Raw genomic sequence first — 6887 nt, 5'->3', positions numbered from 1 at the left:
TCAAGAAATAGAAAAGAAATTTTCTACTATCAAAATTTCTAAAAATCAGTTTTCAGCTCTCAAGAAAAAAATGTTCGAATTTTGATTTTTTCAAGAAACGGTACACCAAAAGCTTAGGATCCAGCTTTCAAGAAAAAATCATAAGAAATATTTTCCATTCAGGGTATTCATATAAACGCGTTAACGCCTCGTAACTGTGTAAATCTCGTAAATAAACCTAGTTTCCGTACAAAATTAAAGAATTTTACGAGGTTTATTAATATTTCTGTTGCTTTAAAAAACATTTTGCCTGTATTGTAAATTTTCTTGAAGGAATAAATATACGAACATTTTTTTCTTGAGCATTTCTTTTCCATTTCCTGTGCGTCATTTTATATGAATTTTTCGTATTTCTTGAGAGCTGGAAACAGGCCTAAAAACAAGGTACTTTTTCAACCAACAGAAATAATGGAAAATATTTCTTGTGATTTTTCTTGAGAGCTGCAAACAGCCCTTAAACCTAAGCTTCCCAGCAAACATTGAGGTTAGTTATCGATTAGAGAATGATTTGAGAACTAGCCAAATTCTCCAATCTCAAACGTTAGAGAATGACTCGAAAAACTATCGAGAATCATAGCGATCTCAACAAAAATGGGACATAGTTCTCGACTCGAGAAAATATTAATTCTCTAATCGAATTCTAATGTTGATCTCTAATGGGATTCGAATGTGAATTTCAAACTGCTGTGTTTTGCTTTATTAAATAAAACGCTTTGTTTGTAAAATGTGTACTAAATTTATTTGCAATAAAATAATGAATTATTTGAACTTAAACATAATATATGATTCATTTATTTGGAATATTGCTTATTTACCTAAATTTTTTTCAAAACTTTAAAACTATCATATGTCTTGTGTTTTTCACGTTTTGTTAAGATGAATTCATTTAGGTTAATTAAATTTGGTAACAATTTGGTAACATTTGAAACATAATTAATTTTAAAATTAATAAAATAGTTAACTTAAAGTTCATTCACATGAGGTCCTTATAAGTGTTACATTTAGTCTCGTTTTGGAAAATTAAGTCGAATTCCTTAAAATTTACACCGGCGGGCCTATAATTAGAAACAATTTGTCTTTAAAAATTTTGACTATTTACTTTTTTTTTATTACTTTTAATTTATTTTTTTGCGAAAGCATAGTTCATGCTACAACGAAATCCACATAACTTACAAGTTTTCAACCTTGTACACGATTTATAAAAATTCGCTTAATTTCAAAAAATGTGGTGAATTTTTATAAGTCTTGTACAAGGTTTAAAACTTTAAGTTATGTGGATTTCGTTGTAGCATGAACTGTATAAATTAAAATAAATTTTCGAAAGTTGTAATGACGAATTGTTTCTAATTATCGGACTTCCTGTGTATGTACAAATACAGTAGCTTAACATAAATTATAATTGTATTTAGTCCCTGTTTTAGCTCAAGTTTAGATAACTTAAAAAGTAGAAGGCACATTTTTTAAATTATAAAGCACTTTAATAAAAATAAATGGATAAAGTATTGTTAATTCATTCAGTCTTAGTTTTATGAAGTTATCTTGTAAGTTTCTAAAGTACTATTTCTATTGCTTTGATATCCAGTGCGTTTTTGAAGACGTCCTTTTGCATGCTGGAAAAAGGTAATGGAGGTTCGTGCGAATTCGTCGTCTGTGGATTGAGGAAATTTCATCGAAAGTGCATCTGGAAGATAGAAATAACAAATAAATAAATTTGCATGCATGTTATTGAAACAGTATACTTTTTAAAGCAGCTGTAATGCTTAAACTTCTTGCTGCCACTTTGGTGTTTGTCCCTTTCCAGCATAAATTTTGTGCTGCGTTATCGGTAACGATTTTACGCCAAGCCATTTTAATAAATTTTTCACTGCTCGTGCAAATTATGTGTGAAAGTTCTTCGGACTAAAAATAAATTTTTGCAATCACTTAATATAATAATTCATTCATATTGATTAAAACAAATAATTACCAGACTTTCGTATTTGGAAGAATGGTCCTGAATTTCCTTTTCAAATTTTTTAAAATCCTCAATGTTGTCAAACGGTGTTTTGGGGATAATCTCATTCCGTGATGTTTTATGGCTGTATTTGCTTTGTTTGGTTTCTTGTAAAATTCGTGTAAGGCTTCGCTTTATTGATTGTTGGTTGTGATCTATTTCTGTACAGTGTATATACATATGTATATATATTAGGGCGGGTAAATTTTTTTTCGACATCGTTCCTATCAGATTCGGATTCTACATGAAATTCTAAGAAAAAAAGCCCTTTAGACCATAGCTCTAAAATCAATTTCGAGCCTGCGCAATTTTAAAACAAAATATCTTTAATTAATACTAAGTCCATAATCAGATTAATATTTACTAAAGTGTTAGGAATGTTTTGGTTTTGTAATAAACAGTTGAGCTCCGGAGTTTTGTGATATGAAAAATTCATTTCTGATATCTATTTTCTATTTAAAGAACTATATATTTGTGGAAGTATGTATGTATATATGTGCCAGGTTGCAGCATAAACGGATGGACAGAATCGAATAAAATTTTGCCAAAATATTTCCATAACTCCTGGATCTATAATACGGTAAACAAATTGGAACTCGCCAAGGAGGGGCGGGAAGGGGATGGGGGATACCTCCCATAGTTAAAATTTTTAGTCAGCTCTAACTTCGAAATTATAGTCACATGAACTCGAAATTTTAAATGCACAGTTACCTATGGTAGGTGCTTATGGAAAGATATATGCATATAAATGAGTTTGTAAAAAGGGGCGTGGCACATCTCATAGGTGTGGAATCTTTTATCAGCTATAACAGGAGGCAGTATTAGTGATCTCATTGTATTACATTTTGAAGATTTGTTATAATTGATCAAGGTGAAATTCAAATAAATTATAGATGATATGAAGTTCACCGGGTCATCTTCTATTCTTTAATATATACTACTTAAGTTAATATACGGATTAATATTTACTAAAGTGTTACGAACGTTATTTTTTTAATACAATAAGAAAAGAGTAACTATAATTTAAAGGAGTGGCACACAATGGCTAGAGTCGTCGCATGTGTGTATTCTTTCATATACATTAGGGCGGGTCGATTTTAAAATCGCTCATTGCTCTGTGAAAATCGTATTCTAGGGATCAAAATAAGAAACTTTGCCGAAGGAACCATACCTCTAAAACGAATTCTGATGTCCCCCAATTTGGGTCGAACTTTTGGGTAGGGGCAAATTTTGAAAAATCCCACTTTGACTCATTTAGAGTGCTCCAATCGAGTCCAAATGTATGACCGACCCCCACTAACTTTAGACGGCCGATCCACCCATGCCAGTGGCACACCCCCTGGAACTCCCCTGGGGGGTTCCCCATACAATCATTTCAAAAAATCACCATTTTTGGCCTTTACATGAAAAAATCAGCTAAATGGCTATGTTTTTTCTTTATTTTTATTTATTTATTTATAATAACATTAATTATTTATATATAATAATATCTATTTTTTCTCTTAAGAAATTTATTTAGTCAGAACATATGTAAATGAAAAAAATTAATTTAAGTGAGTTATAGAAAAGAAACTAAAAAAAATTATTGTTTGAAGTATTTTTTACTTTCAAGTCTGGGCAATTTCGCACGGCTCTCTAATGTCGTCGCCATAAAAGCCTCTACATTTTCCGGTATAACCCGTTTGGAAACGCTAGCTAGCAATTGAACATGTCGTTCCGTTCCTTGTATGTGTGATGGAATTTTTGGATCATTAAACGGTGGATCATCTTGATTTAAATATTCTTTCAATGTATCGTACGGAATGCTTCGCGTGAATGGTGGTTCAAATACGATATTTATATCATTCAAATTGATCATTTCCGTATAACTTGTGCAATTAAAGTTTATATCTGGTTTTTTATAAACTCTAAGTTCCATTGGCTCGTCAACATCGGTTCGATAGCGTAGAATTTTCTTGATGGCACAGTCGCGCTTTTCTTTGCTATCATCAAACAACATTGATAACAAGATATTTTCCGAATGCGCATAATATGAATTATCTTTAATTACTTGATTGACAATTTTGCGTAAACGAGGTTCTAGAAATCGTGACCAACCAATGAACTTGAAAAATAATGCACTGCCGTACACGACAGAGCTGTAATACTTGATATTGAAGTACATTGGCACATAACATTTAATTATAAATTCAACCAGAATTCTTAAATTTGCATCTGGATTTTCCGTTGTCACATATAATCGCAATAATCTAGCGGCCTTGGTGAGCCACCGAGAATGTACAATTTTCCCTGGTTTGATGTTAGCCAGATCCACCGGAACCACGCCGCTAGAAATTGCATGGGCCATGTCGTATAAGTACTTCGACAATTAATTATTAATAATTAAAAATGGTTGACAATTATAATAAATGAGTGATAGCAATAACTTACCGGAAGAGTTTCACAAGTTTCGATTTGACGGCTCAGTTTTCCGGTTGCCGATCTTGGTTCAAAAACAAATGCCGAAACGGAAGTTCGTTGAAGTGTAGAAGGCAAACGAACCAATGCAATGCTCTTTTTAACAGCAATTCGAATCGTCGTATAATTCCACCGTGTGGGCCAGTGTTTGTTGGCTCACCGTCAGTGCATATTCCAATTAATGCATCCAGTGATATATTTTTATCGTTGAAAAAACCATTTAATTTGGTTGTTTTGTATTCAGCGGTTTCATGTTCCAGTCTTACGTAACCAATCAATTCAGAATTGGGTTCTCTCAAAATAACAAGATGAGGTTCTTTTACCATCCTAGTATGATACTTCTCATCAATTTTATCTATCGTTAAAGTATCATCTTTTCTGCCATCGAATGAAAACGCTAACAAATTGGTATCATCTAACCGTTTGCGAAGCACTTCTTGTCTGCATTTCTCTTTTTCTCTGCGAACTTTCGATTTATCCATGATGAGAGGTTTCCCATGCTTATCCTTAATTTTAAAATCTTGCAAAAGAGCGGTTCCCAATGCTGATGCTACTCTGTCAGGCACACCAAATCTGTCACATACCAAGGCAAAGTTAAAACAATCGTATCTCTCTGTGTATTGTGAACTTGTGCTTCTATCCATATCTTCTTGAACCGGTGGCGGTGCGTATGTTGAATCATCGGGATCTTGGTATGTTGGCATTGATGACATAGACGTTGCTCCTTGCTCTTCAGTTTCCATCACAAATGCATCCATTGTTAGTCTTCTCTGATTATGTTGATCGTGCATGAACTCTTTGAGGCGTTCGGGAACCCAGCCGCATGCACATGGAGCTGCCTTCAAATCGCATTTACATGTTCCAATGTAAAAAATTGTTTCCAGAGATTTTACATACTCTGTAAATTGTTGGGTGTTGTTTCTTCTCTTGATTTGCTCTTGATACTTGTCAAGCAATTTATTCAATTTATTAAATACACTTTTTTCAGCATTATTTCCATACCAAGTTTTTCCCAAATTCCAATCAACTTATCTTGTACTTGAATAGTGAATGATTTATGGGAAAACTTTTTTTGTTCTGTTTTAGCACGTTCGCTTAAGTAAAAATAATATCTCAAGATATCCAGATGGGTTGGTAAATTAAGATCAGTTAAATCAGTAGACACACCAAAAACAGTAACATCATGCTTGGGTATATGACTCATTGGGTTTTCGATAGTTGTTGATGTAGTTGCTTCATCTTGCGCTGTAGAGGATGGTGGATTCATTGTAAACTTTTTGATTTGGAATGGTCACTTCACTTATTATTATTTTTTAAATATTTTTTTATCTGAAATTAGCACTTCACACTTTGAGTTCTTCACAACGACTTTATGCATTCACAAAAACTGTTGCGTTATATATGGTCTACGAGACGAGGTAATAAGAATGAAATGGTAATTTCAATTCTACCTGCTGTGTCTTGTGGTGGCTTAAAAAAAACAACACAAGCAATTTTACGATCTGCAATTGTGTCACAGTGATACCTTCATTGTTTAAAAGGGTTGCGGTGCATTCCAGTGATACCTTAATTGTTAAAATGGTTGCAAAAAACGCGCATTTCTTAAGAAGGTGCCTTAAAATACCCACAAAAAGGGTTGTAAAAACAACCTTCATTTCTTAAGTAGGTGCTATAAAAAAACTACACAAGTAAGTTTACGACATGCAGCTGTGTCTTAAAAAACGCACACAAGCAATTTTCCGATTTGCAATTGTGTCACAGTGATACCTTCATTTTTTAAAACGGTTGAATAAAAAACCCACACAATTATGTTTACGACATGCAAATGCATCACAGTGATGCCTTGGTTTTAAAAGGGTTGTAAAAACGCTAATTTCTAATAATTTTTTTTTATTTCTTTTCTATTACTAAGTTAAATTCATTTTTTCATTTACATATGTTCTGACTAAATAAATTTCTAAAGAGAAAAATAAACTCCAAAAAGAAAAAACATAGCCATTTAGTTGATTTTTTCATGTAAAGGCCAAAAATGGTGATTTTTTGAAATGATTGTATGGGGAACGCCCCAGGGGAGTTCCAGACGGTGTGCCACTGGCATGGGTGGATCGGCCGTCCAAAGTTAGTGGGGGTCGGTCATACATTTGGACTCGATTGGAGCACTCTAAATGGGTCAAAGTGGGATTTTTCAAAATTTGCCCCTACCCAAAAGTTCGACCCAAGCCTGCCCGTATAACACAAAATCCTAAGCTTAATAAACATTTAGTGTTATAAAAGTTTTATAAAGCTCTACTTGTAATTAGGGAAAAAGGCCGAAAAAAAAATTATAAAATTGATTGATTGATTGATAAAAATAGAGAGGGAGTTATCGCTATGACAATAGAAAGCAGAAAAAAGATAC

General features: G+C 33.0%; 1 long non-coding RNA gene across 1 annotated transcript in view; it reads right to left on the bottom strand.

Moving 5' to 3' along the window:
- Positions 1-968: 968 nt before the first annotated feature.
- Positions 969-6887, bottom strand: part of LOC118749097 — a 10911-nt gene continuing 4992 nt past the window's right edge. Inside the window, exons 2-4 of the long non-coding RNA XR_004994160.1 lie at positions 2006-2193; positions 1779-1938; positions 969-1720 (exon numbers count right to left, since the gene is read on the bottom strand). This is a non-coding gene — a long non-coding RNA (uncharacterized LOC118749097). The remainder of the gene's footprint in view (positions 1721-1778; positions 1939-2005; positions 2194-6887) is intronic.

This window comes from Rhagoletis pomonella, unplaced genomic scaffold, assembly GCF_013731165.1.
Source record: "Rhagoletis pomonella isolate Grant_MI unplaced genomic scaffold, Rhpom_1.0 Rhpom_scaffold_00014, whole genome shotgun sequence".
Lineage (NCBI taxonomy): Eukaryota > Metazoa > Arthropoda > Insecta > Diptera > Tephritidae > Rhagoletis > Rhagoletis pomonella.
This window is presented reverse-complemented; position numbering and strand designations above follow the sequence as displayed.